This window comes from Petromyzon marinus, chromosome 49 (assembly GCF_048934315.1).
Source record: "Petromyzon marinus isolate PM22_M1 ecotype Great Lakes invasive population chromosome 49, UKy_Petmar_22M1.pri1.0, whole genome shotgun sequence".
NCBI classification, from domain to species: domain Eukaryota; kingdom Metazoa; phylum Chordata; class Hyperoartia; order Petromyzontiformes; family Petromyzontidae; genus Petromyzon; species Petromyzon marinus.
Window position 1 is genome coordinate 3,063,427 of NC_133715.1, and position 18,377 is coordinate 3,081,803.

Here is an 18,377-nt window from a genome sequence, read left to right on the forward strand (position 1 = left end):
TATTTTTTGTTTTAAAAAAAAAAAATGTTTATTTTAAGAGTATATATGTAGTACACGTTAGTATATATTTATGACCGGCACTGCGTATAGAAACGAAGGCATTCATCCAGCAGTGGCTTGACACACCATCTATTCATGTTTGTTGAAAGCTGATGTGCCGTTCAGAATATTTACACTTCAAGCACGCCGGCACACCACATCCACCATGCCTCTTCGCTATGGCTCTGGCTACGACAAAACGCGTGCATTCTCCAGCAGAGAAGTTCACCACACTGCCGATACGGACATGCGACTCGACAGATGTATTCAACGAGGAAGGAAACCCCTGCTTGGTGATGCTTGCACAGCCCGTAAATATTCTCCAAGCTTCTGCCCGCTGAAGTTATGTATCTATTAAGATGATGTACAGCATAGTTCTGCACCGCCAGAAGGCAAATGCTAGTAGTTTATCATAATTATTTATTAAGAATGTAAACAATATTATTTTACGTATTATAAAGTACTATATTAAGTACTATATGGCGTGCACTTGCTGAACCGATCCTGGGCCTCCCTTAGGTTGACTCCGCCTGAATTTCACGAGTACCCGGTGCAATCGATACAGGGGAGACAAAGGCAGCCGAGCGTGGTGCAGGCCTTAATTAGTACCAACGCTAACAGTAGTCTATACGGCTAAAGGTATAGATACAGTCTATAATTTAAGTCATATACAGTATGTAGTTTTAATTTAGCAAGTGGCGCAATGGGTTCGCACGCTGGACTCACAATCCAGAGGGCATCGAATGGATTCGATCTGCGTCCGTGGGGTAAAGTGTGGGCACTGCGCACACATCTTCCAACAAGACGTTTGACGGGGCTTGGAAGAGTAGGCCAAATGCCCACTCTGGAGTGGCACTCTCAAGAGCAATTGCGCGCGTGGGTGTGCGCGCGCGCTGATGACCGTGCGGCTTAGGAGGAGGGTGGCCGGGTGGGTGATTTAGAGGCAATTCGCGCTCGAGTGCTGCGTGCGATGCCCCCCCGCCCGCCCGTCCGCCCACTGCACATTCCGGCGTCCTCGTCTCTTTGCGGTGAGACGACCGCTGCTGGACCAGCCGAGTGTCTCGCCTGAAGGACAACAAAGACAAAGGTCCCCCGTGTAGCCTCAACAGACTGTTGGGGCAAGTCCTGTGAGCGAGCATCTATGAAGGCCAAGACGAGGGTGGAGGGGGAGTGGCCAGCACCGCTCCCGATCGCCTTTGTCTCCGCAGTGGCGATGTTTTTACACACCGCACCAGGTACTCGCTGAGGCTGAGTCGACTTAGGGGAGGCCCTGGACCGGTTCAGATGATGGTCACTGGTGTTGGCCGTGAGCGGGAATCGAACCTGTGTCGCCAGGTTAATAGCGCAGCGCGCTAACCGCTACACTACCGCTCCCCACCACCCACACACGCACACACGTACCCCACACGCGCTCGTGAGCTCACCCCAGGGCGCTCCTCATCATCCCCACCTGCGTGTCGCCTTCAAAAACAACGATAACAGCAACCTCAGCATTCTCACACGCACCCCACGCCAGCCCATTGCCAAGCAACTCTACGCTATGTTTTGTTGTATCAGGTAAAGACCCATCACTGAGCTGTATAGCTTGTTTGTCAGAAGCAACCTGGCTATCACACGTCATATCTCAACGAAGTGGCTTATCATCACGTGTACATTTATTGCAGCTAAATACTCTAAACGTGTGACGTTGATTCTAAACGTGTGACGTTGATTCTAAACGCGGAGGGAACAAAAACGGGAGGACCCGGATACATAATCCACGCGACCACGGGGAGAGAGAGAGACACGCGAACTTCAAATATACAGCAGGTGTCAGGGTCGGGGATCAATTCCACGACCTCCTGCATACCAGGCGAGGTAGTTAATATCTAATAGCCACCGTGATGATAATGAGAGAGACGCGCAAACTCAAATTATCCAGCAGGCGTCAGGGTCGGGGATCGAATCCACGACCCATTGTAGACCAGGCGAGGTAGTTAACATCACGCAGCATCGCGACGCATCTCGCCAACTCAACGACTATCATGAATGATGATAATCATCTAAAGTCCCGCTGTCTGTCATCGACTGCTGGATGAAGGCCTCTCTTGATCAGACTTCGCTCAGTGCGTGTTGGTGACGTTGGGAGCATGGCGATTTGCCCCAGAGCCGTGTTGCGCAAACGAATGCCACTCGTGACGCCGTAAGCGAACCACTCACGACTCCATATGCGCGACTATAAAATATGAACCCTTTATTAAAGTAAAAAATATATATTGTTTTTGAGTAGAAGTTTAAAACGTTGTGGAAACAGGGCACGTGTTAACCTTTAGCACTGCTTTTTCAGCCCTCCCCCCTCCATCCCCTCCCCCCTCCCCAACGATTGTGGGTGACTCATTCTCAGCTCGGGACGCTTCAAACCGCGAGCGGAAAATCTCCTTCCGGAATTTTGACCGTCAAAGCTTTGACGTAAGCCCTAAAGAAGGGGTGACGTACAGCACCCTCATTGTGGGTGCTGTTGAACCGTCTGGACTGGCTTCTTTTTAAAATTTTGTTTCTTTTGCGTCCGGATATTTTGACCCGATTTTAGCCATGGCCAACAATCGCTTGTAAGGCGGTGGTGTACACGGCCCCGTTAAAATAATATTATTTTTTATTTTACCAACTGAGCTATATGGCTCATTTTCAGAAGCGACCTGGCGATCATAAATGATAGCTTAACAAAGTGGCTTATCACGTGGTTATTTACAGCAGCCGAATAGTCTAAGCACGTGTTGTTGATTCTAAATGTGCAAGGAAAAACCAGAGGACCCGGAGAAAAATCCACACGACCACAGGGAGAACATTCAAACTCCAAATATACAGCAGGCGTCAGGGTCGGGGTCGAACCTTCTGCATACCTGGCGAGGTGTTAACTACCTCGCCTGGTATGCAGGAGGCCGTCGGTTCGATCCCGACCCTGACGCCTGCTGTATATGTGTCATTTGCGTATCTCTCTCCCCGTGTTTGCGTGGATTTTTCTCCGGATCCACCCGGTTTTTTTCCCCTCCGCATTTAGGATCAACATGCCTTTCGAGTATTTGGCTGCTATACATTGCCACTGCATAGGGCCACTTCGTTGAGCTATCATTTATGGACAGGTCGCTTCTAAAAAAAAATAGAGCTATATAGCCCAGTGGGCCTTACCTGGTACAATAAAAAGGTAGAGTAGGCTACAGTCATCTTCTTTGGTTCTTTCGGTAAAGTCACGTAGAATGAGAATAAAATAATAAAATAACACAATAAAATTCTCACGACGTTTCGGCCACAACACAAGCGGCCTTCTTCAGGTGAAAGAACAGAACTGTCGGGACGACAGAGCTTCGATTAACCTTTCACCTGAAGACGGCCGCCTGCGTTGTGGCCGAAACGTCGTGAGAATTTTATTGTGTTATTTTATTATTTTATTCTCATTCTACGTGACTTTACCGAAAGAACCAAAGAAGATGAATCCTTGCAGTCACGAAAGCTTCAAATCGAAAAGGCTACAGGCAGTTTCGTCTGCTCCATCTGCACCCAGCGCATGCGGGGCAACTGCGCCTCGCAAACATCGCGCGGCAGTATCGAGCCACCCGCCGCCGAAACCGCGGTCACGGCAGGCGGACGCACGTGGCGTGCAGTGTGACCCCCCCACTGTGTGCGTGTGTCTCTTTGTGCGAGTGTGTCTCTTGGGGAGCGGAGTGTGGCGCTTAGCACGCTGCGCCATAAACACGGTTTGATTCCCGCTCGCGGCCAACACCGGTGACGATTATCTGAACCGGTCCCGGGCATCCCCTAGGTCGACTCAGCCTCAAATGAGCACCTGGTGCGGTGTGTTAAACATCGCCACTGGGGGAGGCAAAGGCGGTCGGTGGTGGTGCTGGCCACCCACCCCCCTCGTGTGCCGTGCCGGCCTTCATAGGTGCTCGCTAACAGCACTTGCCCCAACAGTCTGTTAAGGCTATACGGGGGGGTTATTTGTCTTGGTGTACACACGCGATGCGCTCGCGATATCTTTGGTGGCTTGTGAAATATACCGTATTCTCCGGAGTTTTTAGGACGCGCTCCTTTACCAGTGTTTCAAAAGCAAAAGTTGGGGGGGGGGGGGTGGCGGTGGAGATTCGTTCTCATTATCCAGCAAAGGTGTACGTGTATGTGTCTGATCAGATCGGTCAAAGAAAGTTGTTGACACAGGGCACAAGATTTGGTTGGGGGCGCATCTTACTTTTCTGGAGCGTCTTGTATCCCGGAGAACACGGTAATTTGATGTGGGCGAGTGTGTACAGTTTCAGTTTCAGTTTCTTTATTTTGGTATAGCCCTGTGAGCCATTCGGCTCTTGAATCGAGTGCAACCGCAACAAACATAAAAAACAAAAACACGAACAAGAAAAACATCTTAAAGTGACTATGTGACTGTGCAAACAGAAAATCCATGAAAAAAACAGCAAAATATTCCTGAAAAAAGCACCGTGCACCAATGCTGTGTGCAAAAAATCCCAGTGGGATGCAAGTCAAACAACAAGAAAACTTAGATTAAGGCCATCAGTCTAACTCCGTACTACAACAAAACAAACATGTCCAAACCAAAAAACTTTTCGAAATCAACAAAAAATAAAGTCATAATTTCAACGTAACAGTGATCATAGGGACTGTGACCGAATGTTTACAATAAACTACATAAATAACATGTAACACCAAAATCCTAGAGCCATAGCTGGCTGCATGAGTCACTCCACAACAACAGAAGCATCAGTCGGAGTATCACATTTTTCAATGCACCTTTAACATCAGCACGCTAAATCAAAATACAGATAATACTTTGCAGCGGTCATCCGGAGCGAAAACATTTTATTTCATTTTACGCCAATGAATAGCAGTGGCAAGCTAGGGGTGTACAACTCCTCTTCAGATTAACACGCGCAACACGATTGACACCTGGTACAGGATCGGGTTGGGGATGCGTCTTGCTTTCCAGAGAGTCCTACAATTGCAGACAAGACGGTAACCGATGTCTCCACGGACACACGCACGCGCGCGTCCTGTGTCTGATTCTGCCGAAATTATTTTCCCATCGTTGACAATGAACGACTTAAATTTTGATTTAAAGCTTTCGTGACTGCAGTAATTCATATTCTTAGTTTTTTTCGGTAAAGTCACGTTGAAGAGAAACAACAAAATAATAAAATATATATAAAACAATAAAAAAATTCTCACGACGTTTCGACCATAACTCAAACGGTCATGATGATGACCGTTATTTTGTTGTTTCTCTTCAACGTGACTTTACCGAAAAAACTAAGAATATGAAAAATGAACGACTTCTTGCGAGTGGGTGAGTCCATCGTCCGTGGCGAGTGCGTTGTGTGAGTGAATCGGAATCAAGAATATGTATTTGTACTGGAGGAATTCGATGAGTTGTGAAGCTATTTTTTTTTTCACAGATCTCTCGTAAGGAGGGATCAGAACGTGTAAGAACAGTCCTGTCAACATCAGTGCGAATTCTAGTTTATTATGTACCCTTATATTGCATGCGTGTTACAGAACGTTATGCTTTGAATTAAAAAAATGTTCTGCAAGGTCATAAAATCTTGTATTGCGTGGACGTATTTCACCATTCCCATTAAAGGTTTCTCCCAACGTTGAATATTTTAAACACAGAGATGGACATCTCACAACGAGGTCACTGACACTTCGGCCAGAGCGTAGCCAGGCATGCGTTTACCAATGCCAGCCACGTGCTGCGACAATTACTTGTATTATAATACTAATAATGCTACGTAATAATATCTGAGATACCTATATGCGATTGGTAACCCTTTGTGGAGAATCACATTAGTCTGCTTCACGTGTTTCCTGCCAGGTGTGTGATTCGTCGTTTGGTTTATATTTGCGTAAGGTCGTGCAGTGCATAATGTCAATTTAATCTGTATAACCCACCAGCACCGAGCGACAGAGCCAATCAAATTAAGTTATCACGGGCATGGGCACACGCGGCAATCAATTTGGTTCATCAGCATCGTCGGAGGAGGAATGTTGGAAAGCCAAGCGGAGTTTTTTTTAGCTATTTCTGTGACCAGTCACAAGCTAATCCCTCAGCTATTTCAATGCTAAATTCCCCTGTGGATGTGTAGGCTCTGACTTTAACATAGCCATTTCTGTGACCAGTCACAAGCTAATCCCTCAGCTCTTTCAATGCTAAATTCTCCTGTTTGATATGTAAACCCCTTTGTCAAGGTGCCTCACTTCTCTCAGCCAGCTTAAAAGACGCTGCGAATCTTAACAGCGTTCATTGAAGCTCTGTCGTCCCGACAGGTTTGTTCCTTTCACCAGTTTTTTTTGTTTACGATTTTGTGGGACGTCGCGCTGGAGAGTACGGCCAGCTCCCTCTCTCGCGCTCGTGTTCATTTGTACGAAAGTTGCCTTCGGGCCATGTCGATGCAGCCTCCAAGGATATCGTTTGTGTACTGTATTGGCGATACTCCGTATTGGAATTAGCCACGGAAATGCGAGTTTTGTAGTCGTGCTGTCTGTGTTAATTGTAGAGCATATGGGTATAGTATAGGGTAACTATCATCGGCGTACACACAATATTGTTTACATTATTTTTAAAAGAATCCTGTTTACCAATTGTATCAGCGATGCCTCGTATTTATAATCGCTATCCACCACAACGTGTCATGTTTTAATACTGTTCACCATTCTGAACAACTTCGTAAAGTGGATTCATCATCATCATCATCATCAAACAAATAACATCCTTTTTAATAACTAAATGCATTTTTCTCTGTAACTGCTTAATGTTATCTGGGAGGGAACCCGCATGTAGTAACACACACGTTGAGTAATGGGACCTTTTTGCCAGTTTAAAAGTATGAAATAATAAGAACCTATTCCTATTTTTTCATACTTTAATACTGGTAACATTTGTAGCTGTTCACCCCAAGCTATAAATGCCCTGATAGTGCATTGTCCTTGCACTGGTCGCCTTTTGGCGTTCTCTGGTCTGACACCGGTGAGACTAGGCCCTAAAGAAGGGTGTCTCTGGTGTAGGCCAATCAGCTTCATATACAAGGCATATATTATTATTATTAGAGCATGTTTGTTTGTATCTTCACCACAAGTACCGTGTGTGGTTAATGCAGTAACTTGATTCCCTGCAAAATGTTTCTATTTGGTGTTTGAACATCTTAACACATCCTGTTTCATTGCCAGAAAGTAAACATTGTTATGTTTAGTAATATTGACTCTTTTCACCACCAGTATCATCCTCATCATCACGAACGTCCATAGAAGTTCGTATTTTGTAACAAAGTCACGCTTACCACGCCGCTGGTGTTAGATTTATCTTCGTCGTGTTGTTGGATAATGTGATCCGTGTATGTTAATAATTAACGAGAGTCGCCACCACCACCATATTCGTCATCGATCATTTTACACAACACCGCGTACTCCCCGTCAATGCCACAATTCCCCAAGGTGTCAAATTACGACTCACAATGCTCTGGCATTGTGTACTGTAATAATTCGTGAAACATACCCTGTCAACCCACACAGTTTACCCCGTATTCTTGTGCAGGTAAATTGAGTTTTCAGGTCCATGCGGCGTACATTCGTTTCAATGCGGGCAACTTTTTTAGACTGTTTCTCCCTTGTGATGGCACTTTGTAGGATGGACGTTGAGATTTATAAGGGCACTGGGTGACCAATAAGGTCTGAATTGGTGAGTAATAAGGTAGGGCACTAACAAGGGGTTGACAGGTATGGTGTAAGTATAGCATCACTTCAACATCGTCGTCATCATCATCGTCGTGTAGAGTATGTGGCTGCTATAATGTCCACATTTTGAGCCCACTTCGTTGAGCTATCGTCCTCCTTACATTGAATTAATGTCCACATTTTGAGCCCACTTCGTTGAGCTATCGTCCTCCTTACATTGAATTAATGTCCACATTTTGAGCCCACTTCGTTGAGCTATCGTCCTTCTTAAACTGGATTAAACAACACATCATTCGTAGATATTCATCACGGACCAATATTATTGTTGTGATTCAGAATTTTATTTTGTTTATGCTCGGGTTAGCTCGTGTAGTGCAGGGGTCCCCAGCCCCCGGTCCGTGGACCGGTACCGGCCCGTGGCCCTGTTAGGAACCGGGCCGCACAGCAGCAGCAGCAGGTGAGAGCGGTGAGTCCGCACGTGACCCGCCCCCATTATTTTATTATTCACCACTTCCGCCCGCGCCTCTTTCCCGCACTGCGCACTTGTCTCAGTCACAGTTATGTTGGTAAGCCCACAAGCTCTAACCCCCCTAGTAGCCACAATGAGTAACAAAACAAACGTCGCTGGAGAGCTTCTTTGAAAAGGGTGAAAGACCCAATGATGAACTTACCCCCCCCTCCCTTTCCTGGTACGTGACAAAAATTGTCTTCCACGAAACCGGTTCCTGGTGCCAAAAAGGTTGGGGACCGCTGGTGTAGTGCATAAAAAGCAATTGTCATCCGTGTAGCCACACCGCCCGGCCAAACAAATGAAGTTGTCACGTGGGTTGCGAAGCAATTGCTTCCGTTTGTCAGTAAAACCGGAATGTTGAAAAGCAGCAAATACTGTACAGGGTGGCATTAAAAGTCAGGGTCCATGGGGTGATTTTATTTATTTTAACACTGGCATGTAAACATTTAATTGTTTATCCGTTCAAGCAATGTGTTACGTATTATTATGAATATCTATTTTTCAGATTGCTAACGATATGCATTTGTTTTTTTTTTATTTATGCTAAAGGAGGCATCTGAAATCTTCAAAAAGTCCTAAATTCATTTTAAAAGAGAATTAATGCATCGTGCGTTAATGTTCATGGAAGTCGGTTAGAACATTTGTTAAAATAAATTAAACAACCCCATGTGATTTGTTAAAATAATATAATAACCCTATGTGTGTGTGTTTGTGTGTCCTGACTTTTGGGCCACCCTGTAAATAGACGTTTCGCTGGAGATTGCATCGCGGCATCTCCAGGCGTGAGTGCAAGGATCGGATCTCGTGCCAAAGCGCTTCCTGGTTCACGACTCCTGAACGAGGTGCCATGACATCAACAGAACACCCGTGCGGCTGAACCGGTTCGATAATTACAGTTGATTGATGATTGATTGGTTATACATTTTGCCGCGTTCAAATAGCGTGTGAGCAAACCGCTCTTGGATATTAATTACACGTGTGTGGTGAATGTGTTGCACGTGTGACAGTCTTCCTCCGTCAACCCCACTGAAATTTGTTTTTAAAAAAGAAAAAGACCTCCCCACATCGTGTGGGTCGTTGGTGGGGGGTGGCAGGGGAGGGGGTCCAGTTGACCATACTTCACCACGCTGGTCAGTGCGGGTTGGTGAAGTGGCCGGTGAGGAGCTGATGGTCCCAAGCAGGATCGGTTTAGAAAGCACTCACGACTGTGTGTACCGTGTGTTGAACGTCTTTCGCACCGTACGTAGCCAACCGTCCAAATCGGAGGTGTGGAGGGAAGGACAACGAGCTAGTCCATAAAAATTAGTTTTCAATATGGATCACTTAAAAATGCATAGTGGCTTCCTAATATAGGAAGGAAGAGACCCACAGAGACCCACAGAGATTCAGAGACTCCTATAGAACCGTAGAGACCCACATAACTCCACAGAGACCCACAGAGACCCACACCCACATAGACCCACAGAGATCCACAGAGATCCAGAGACTCCTATAGAACCGTAGAGACCCACATAACCCCATAGAGACCCACAGAGACCCACACCCACATAGACCCACAGAGATCCACAGAGACCCACACCCACATAGACCCATAGAGACCCACAGAGACTCCTATAGAACCGTAGAGACCCACAGAACCCCACAGAGACCCACAGAGACCCACCTCCACAGAACCCCACAGAACCCCACAGAGACCCACAGAGACCCATACTCATATGTATTTATGTTGAACTTCTTTCGCGCCGTACGTAGCCATCCGTGATAATAATCGGAGGTGTGCCTGGAAGAAATGACAACACAAACTCAACACGACACGAAGCAGTTCTGAAGAAACGAGTTTTCATTCTAGATTTAAAAGGGCACTGATGTTAGTGTGGCCGGGGAGATCAAACTGTGATTGCCGGGGAGATCAAACTCGGGTTGCCGGGGATCGTAGCGCAGTGCGCTGACTACTGCGAGCCACCATGCCGTGACCTCGCTACGTCGTGGCCGGGTAGGTTCGTTGTCGTACCACGCCGTGACCTGTAAGCGTCCTTCCTTGATCACGCGACATTTGTACGAGCCGCGCCCAGTTGTTGTACCGCGTCCGAATCTGAGAATTTGTATTTATGCTGCAGGAGGAATCCGATGAGCTATAAAGCTCTTTGTCCTACATGTCCAGTAAACGGGGTTGGGGGGGGGGCACGGGGTCAGAACGTTACAACAACAAACAATACCAAGACAATGATAGGAGTGCAAAGTATAAAGAGTGATAATTGAATTAAACTTTAAAAATATATTCAACTAAATAATATATATAAAAAAAAAAATATCTTGCCAGGTAAATCCCACTGAGCTATTAACTCGCCACGCTGCAATTTCGTCGCATTACAGTTGCGCGGGAAGACCCTGGAATGGTGCGACCCGTATCGCTCAAGCTTTTACCTTCTCGGCGACACACAAAGAATATTGACGTATGTACGTTGAACTTCTTTCACACCGTACATAGCCAACCGTGCTAATTGGAGGTGCGGGGGAAGAACAAGCTAAACACAAAAATCCGTTTTAAATAAATTAGTTTTTTCAATCTTGATGTAAAAGTGCATAGCTCCCAATGGCGTCCTAATGTCGGAAGGAAGAGCGTTCCAGACGGCCGCAAAAGCACATCTGTTCAACGGCCAAGCTAAAAAGCCGCTGAGAGGATGACCGGGAGTTCGCGTGCTTGATGGTTTATGCTTCTTGACGAGAGATCAGCGAGGTATCGTGGTTCATGCGTGGCTCCAGTGAGTCCAGTGGCTTCTGCGTAGCTTTTGTTTTTAAGGTCAGTGCGGGATTAAGCTAGTATGGGGCTTTTAGCACATGTTATAAAGGGGCCCTAATTAACAAAAACACAAATATTAAAACACAAATTTTTGACTTGCATAGTAAAGTAATTGTATTTTTTCATTTTCTATACAGCCAGATAATACGCCAAATCGCTAACCCTAAACACCCAGTCGTTCATAAAAGTCGAAAGCAGTATAGTACTATAGTGATAGAGCAAGTACAGAATCACTGAACCGGAATTGATAGCTTGAAAGAATTGAGCGCGAGGCCCTTGAAAGTGCGGGGCCCGTAGCTACTACACATGTAGTAGTAGCTACTACATGTGTAGCTACTGTTGGTACTAGGATCATCCGGCAGGCACTGCTTTAGGTGTTTGCGCTGTGATGATCATAAATGGCCATGCCACGTGTCCAGTTAACTGCGTACAGTCTTCGAAAAAAACCGATGAATTGAGCTCAGTGCAAATCTCTTGCAAGAGTTAATGCATTTAGGCGTAATCATAATTATTACAGTTAATTCTTGTCGATATTATATTGCTTTGTAAACGTTCGAATGACGAACCCTACCAACACACGGGCGGCGGGCACCGGTATTGTTTCGCGATGTCCTGTTTCTAAGCTCAGATTTTAAAACATACATTTAGATAGACCAATTAACGTCCGCGGAACTCAAAATGTCACTTCACCCCCTGTCAGGCCATTGATAGGAAGGTCACGTGGGCGGTGGGACTTCGGTATAATTAATTAGGAGACTCTTGTCGTTATTCAATCTCGGTGGGGGTTTTTTTCGTATTTGAATAACCTTTTATTCAGCGCGTGCCAAGCTGTGTCGTTTCACGTGATTTAGCTCTCCCTCTCCACGTTGTTGCGACGTCGTACCAAACCCAGGCGCACAGCAATACACTTATATCATTATTTCTGCTTCTCGCCGTGTGGCTGTTGGTGTAGATGCAGAGCAACAAATTTACGAGTTCACATGCAGGCGGTCGAGCCAGACAACCAGCGCGTCTGGAGTAGCGGAGTGTTTGTATCGCCGTGATGTCGTGATACGTTGTATTGGTCTGTTCTGGATGACCACAGTCGCACACACAACTTGAGAGTTTTTTTTAAATGTTCCGTTTATTGCGTGGGGTATCCGCGTCTGTTGGTGCCACGGAATGTGCAGTGGATGCGGTTTAAGGGGTGGGACCGTGAGCTTCGTGGAAGATCCGAACCCCAGGGGATCTTCACAATGATGGGACTACACCACACGCATTGCTCCTCCAACCACCGGCTGGTTCCAGTTCAATGACTAATAACAGGAATCACGTGGATCGTACCGTATCAGAGTCGACCATGAATTGACATGGGAAAATCACAACGATTTCGAAAATAAATTAATCAAACGTTATGCATTATTTTACAGTGCTGCACGCAGAAAATTACCAAATAGGCTAGTTGGTATTATTTTAACTAAAAGCTAGATATCATTTAAAAAAACATTATTGCACTATTAACTGCATGTTTACGCAAAGGAGTCTTGTGGTTGAAAAATCAAAGTCCACCAGTACAACTGTCCGTTCACATTTTTTAATGTGCTGTGAATGTGCCTTGAATGTGCCATTATCCGAAACGTCGCCTATTATTGTTCCTTTGAAGGACACCGTGCTATTGACGAATGTGCCGAGTATTGTTGTTGTTGTTGCTGTACGTATGTTTCTCCCATTCCCTATTTTTTAATCAGGCTTCTAGATTGCGGAATGACGGATAATCCTGAGACAGAGAGAAAAAATATATTTGGGGATTGAACCGGAAATGTGACGTCCACTCAAAGTCGCATCACTTCCATTACGTCACGCCCGTCAACATTGCCACCACGTGACATCGATTGCGCTTAAAATGTCAAATATATATCTATACACGTTAATGTTACTGTTTAACTTTGACGGAGCTTTACGTTATAAAATACTATGCAATAATTAATATTTAAAATGTCTTGCTAAATTGATGAGCTTCACTGTGGATTAAAATGCAATAAATATCCATTTAAGAAAAATCCGAAATTAGCCCGACAAATGCCGACATCCAACATCAGAATTAGTTTCATCTGAAACACTTACCGAGCACATCCATATACGCGTGCCTGTGGACGGATTCCATAACATTCTTACGGCGTTTATATTACTGCATATACAAAGTACATACTTGCAATGTCAATACACTCAATCGCATTACCCTGTTCCTTATTTATATGTTACCCTCTAGAGTTGTACACGATCTACTGCATATATCAATTGTTTAAAGAGTGCTTGTGTCTTTCGCCTACGTGTATGTTCTCTGACCCGCGTGTTTCGGTGTATCGATGCAATTACTCGCATGCGTCTCTCTCAATGCTTTCGTTTCGCACTTTTCACACTGCATCAGCCTTGTGCCACCAATCGCCACTAAGTGGCGGTGACGTCACCACTGCGCTTGTGCCAGGCTAGGTGCACTTTGCGGCCACGTGAAGTGTCGAAGGCTCGCTGACAGGAGGTAAAAGGGACATCTCCAGGTACCATGGGTTGATTGATTGAGATGACCGGTAGAGTCACCACCTGTGCCAACTTGTCGCGTTTTATCCGCCCGGTGCTCCGCTCGTTGTTGTGAGCGTCGCTACTCCATCCTCCGTTGTTGATGTTGTGGAAGGACGACTGCCTCCAACTACCCAGAGTAGCGTGCTTCAAGAGCCTCGTCCACAGAGGTCCATCTTGACACCGCTGGTACCAGTAGTCATCTGCAAGTCCAATAAGCTCCACGTCCTTCCTGTACCACCAACATCAGTCCATCTCTCTACTCTAGCCCGTCCAGCGCCCGTTGAGACCCCCTCTATCCGTCCAAACAGAAGCTGATCGGGCACGCGGTGGCTGGGCATGCGAGCTACGTGACTCAGCCAACGCAGCTTCGCCTGGTGGAGAGGAGCTCGTTGATAGCAAGGGCCGTGTCCGGACCTTGAGTCCAGCCTGTGCATCGCCGTCCATTAGAACAATGATCTCCCGCAGTGTGAGGGAGACGTGGGTTTGCTGGCTGAGGCGGTGGGTGTAGTGGTTGGCAGGCCGCGTTGTGAACGAGGCCGGCTCCCGCCCCCCCCCCCTCTGCTGTGCTCGATCTTGGATGACGGCGAACCTCGGAGGCGAGCGATTTCTTGAACTGGTCCTGGGCAATGTCTGTGAGCTCATTGTTGTGGCAGAGTATCAATCAATTTTGATTTGAAGCTTTCGTGACTGCAGGAATCCATGCTCTTTGGTTCTTTCGGTGGCGATCGAAGCGTCGTGATCTCTTATTTTTTCTACCTACGTGACTTTACCGAAAGAACCAAAGAGTATCAATTAATTCTGAATTAAAATGTATTATTCAATGTGCGGGAGTTAAAGCAAAGCAGTATGAGTTGGGCGATCTGAGTTCAATTCCCCGCCCATGATAACGAACATGAGTGGAGAGTGAAATCTGAAGCAGCCCTGACTCCATATTCACCAATCTGACCAACGTCGCGGCGATGTTACAATATTCGATAGTGATGCTACAGCTGCATTGACACAAATAACAACAATTGGTAATATATTCGTCAATGAGAATGCGGCATAAAAACAAAATCTACAAAAGGCGACGTTTCGGGCAACGAGCCCTTCTTCATAGCACATACACAGCGAGGCCATCAGATAGAGTGAATTAGAATTGGAGACTGCACGCATGCACGTGTATGTATGTTGAACTTCTTTCGCACCGTACGTAGCCGAAATGTGTAATAGGAGGTACGGTGGAAGGACAACAAATGAACCACGAAGTGCAGTTCTGAAGACACAAAAAACAGTTCCACGCGCCGTGTCGGCCACTTCACCGCGTGGTGGAGGCCTTCATCCAGCAGTGGATTGACAAAGGACCAGACTTGATGTCTCGCCGACAGCGATTCCCATTCGCACCCCGCTCAGAGAGCACGGTGTCTCCGAGTGATCGTCCTTAGCGCTCTCTTTCCTTCTCCTCCATCTCAATGTCCTCGACCCTCTCCTATCGCCTCTCCCCTATAATCGCCCCTCTCTCCTCTGCCCTCTCTCACCTCTCCTCTCCCCTATCTATCATCCTCTACTCTCCTCTCTCCTTCCCACTCTTCTGCTATCTCATGCCATCTCTCATCTCTTCACCCCCACCTCCGCCTCCATTGCCTGCTTTTTTTCCCTCTCTCCCGACGTGGGCTTTGCAAAAAGGAGTCGCAGTAAGTGATTAGGATCAATTCGTTCTGTGCCTCCACATACGCACACACGAGGCGCCACGGTGGCGAGATGTTAACTACCTCGCCCGGTATACAGGAGGTCGTGGGTTCGATCGCAACCTTGACGCCTGTTATATATTTGGAGTTTGCGTGTCCCTCTCCCCGTGGTTGCGTGGGTTTTTCTCCGGGTCCTCTGGTTTTGCCCTCCACATTTAGAAACATGCCTTTAGAGTATTTGGCTGCTATACATGTACACGTGATGAGCCACTTTGTTGAGCTATGTGGTCAGGTTCCTTCTGAAAAAGAGCTATATAGCTCAGTGGGCCTTACGTGGTAAAATGAAATATATACAGAGCTTTGTTTCGTTTTAGTTTTCGTCCATCAGCCTCTATTGACTCTCCAGAGCAATATTACCCAGCAGCATTTGTAAAAGGTCTCATCGGCAGAATGAAGCTTCTTTAAAAAGAAACAATCCGCTGATGTGACTGGCCAGAGCCCCCTCCCCGTCGCCCCACGTAAACAACGGGGCCCCGTCCAACATAAAAAAATGCATACAAACGCACGTGTTGTTGTTGTGGCTGCGGTGCATTGTGGGTAAACAAATTACAATTTCGACGCGACCCCTGAGTGTGGGTGCTGCCACCTTTCCCAAAATCGCGCGTGACCAGCGAGGAAGAGTCGTCTAGTTCCCTCTCGGAGAGGAGGCCCCTGCCTTGAGCATGGCAGTCAGGAAGAAAATCTCAGAGCTGCGCCTTTACCCCCCCCCCCCCCAATCTTCTTCCCGTCGTTCTGCTTGTCAAGTTCCGTCATCTGGGGGCACGTTAAGTTGCCACTCTGCCGTTCCCTTGCGACATCGAAAGTCGGCCCTGGGCCACCGCACTACAGGGTGCTTCAAAACAATATTAACACCTCTATGGGACTCTCGTTTTTAATGGAAAAAACGGATGATACAGTGTAACGTGATAACAAGTGTAAATGTTAATAGCTTCAAAAAGTCAAAGAGTCTCCCACTTGTTCGCCGTCGTTGTCAACGCGTGGCCTGGAATCTTCTCCAGGTGATCTCCAGAGCCCAGAGGCAGCAGCACATGTCACGTGGTGTTGTTGCATATTCTCAGAAGTGTTAACATTGTTTTGAAGCACCCTGTATAATGGAGCAGGGCTTTTGAGAACGGGGGGGGTATTATCCCACCCATGCGCACGTGTGTATGTGTGTGTTTATTTTTGTTAACACCGCACAAGTCAACCACACAACAAACGCAACATTCCCAATGAACGCCGCTCGTTTACAAGAGAATACAAACAACCCCGTCCATCATCAGCCATGGTCAATCCACCGCTGGATTAAGGGACCTCTCTAAAGCCGCCGCCGTCGCCACCGTTATCACTCGCGATCTTGCACCGAGCAACACCACACCGCTTATGTTTGATCGCTCCGTCTCCTCTCGCCTGGGGTTCACGCATCCCCTGAGGGCGCGAGATGCCCTTTCTGGGGGGGGGGGGGGTGCGAGGCATGGTTCAGAGGTTTTTTTTTAAGGTAAATAATCGAAAACACAAATTAAGCACGGCCACGTAAGTCGCAACGTACTTTGTTTCATGAAACCCTCAACGTGTTTATTAACATGATACACGTTTGTAACGAAGGCTGCAGTAAAGGTGAAGAACTACTGCGCTATAGGTTGTTGTAACCTGCATGGACTAGAGAACATGACGAAGGAGGGGACTGCCTGAATTATAATTATTAGTTTTAATCGTAAGACAGTGGTGAGTTCTGTTTAGATTTTTTGTTTTAATTATGCGCTTGTTACACCACTGCCAAAGCAGTCAATTATATTTTTTTACATTTTAATATCAACACATCTGGCTCTGAAAAAGGGTCATTACTCAAATCGTTAGCATACCGTATATTTATTTTAAGGCAACTTATGTAGTGTTTTATTATTTGTGCTTGTAGGCAACTGCAAATGCAGACGCTTATGTGATTATTTTACGGTCAACATAACTTGCTCTGAGAAAGGGTCATTGCTTGAAACGTTAAGCAAAATATTTTATTACAGCAACTATGAAATGAATGTGGTAGGTTTGAAATCATTTTATTTGTGCTTGTACACCATTTGCTAAAACAAAACGTATCTTACGTTATTTCTTTTCAATGTAACAATTCTGTAAAAGGGTCATTGTCTGGAACGTTATCATATTAATGTTTTGCAGCAGGTGTTCATGAAGGTGTTATTGTACTTGTTCCGCACTGCCAACGCAGTCTGTTACGTGCATATATAATGTACAGCGCGAATGGAAATGATAAAGGCTCATTGGATAAAACTTTGCTTAATTATATTAAGGATGTGTTATCTGTGAACGCCGAACGCGGTGCTTGTATTCATCTACACTTGCACACCACTGTCAACGCCCTCCCTTGACGTGAAGATTTAATTTTCAACGCAGCTGGCTCTGAAAAGGAGTCATCGACCGAAACGTTTAGAATTCGATATTTTTTAAGTGTCAACAATGAAATGCAAATGATGGAGTTGTCGTCTGTTGCCATTTGTGTCTCGTCTCCCACTGCCAATGCGATCCCTTATTTATGAATTAACCAAAGCAATCACTTGATTTCATTGCGAACCCTGACAGCGTGTTGAGAACGGGGCGATAGAATTATGAACAAAGTCCCCTCCATGGCGTGCGTAATATTCTATTCGACCTCACTTTCGACACGTTCTGTTACAGACTGTTGGGGCAAGTGGTGTTAGCGAGTAGCACCTATGATGGCCCGCATGGGGACACGAGGAGGTGGGTGGCCAACAACCACGCCCGGCCGCCTTTGTCTCCCCCAGTGGTGATGTTTACACACCGCACCAGCTACTTATTTGAGGCTGAGTGGACATAGTATATATATACACACACACGTAATAACAAATGCATGTCCAGAAATACAGTCTTTCTGCAACAACATATGGGTGCTGCTCATCCTCGATTGCAATTCAATTATGGAAATTCCATGTTCCTATGGCGGGCACCAATTATTTATCGTTTTAAAACATGTCGTTAAAAAACTACTAAATGTTTATATATAGATGTATTCCTGAGACTT

At 46.1% G+C, this 18,377-nt stretch overlaps 1 long non-coding RNA gene across 2 annotated transcripts; it reads left to right on the top strand.

Annotated features, from left to right (window-relative positions):
• The first annotated feature begins 5,560 nt into the window (after window positions 1–5,560).
• Window positions 5,561–13,362, top strand: LOC142931116 (uncharacterized). Of its 2 annotated transcripts, none has more exons than XR_012947129.1 (5): window positions 5,561–6,348; window positions 8,117–8,218; window positions 9,009–9,105; window positions 10,637–10,716; window positions 12,791–13,362. It is a non-coding gene; the product is annotated as an uncharacterized LOC142931116 (long non-coding RNA). The 2 variants fall into 2 exon arrangements; XR_012947130.1 differs by having other exon boundaries at window positions 8,117–8,209.
• Window positions 13,363–18,377: the final 5,015 nt, after the last annotated feature.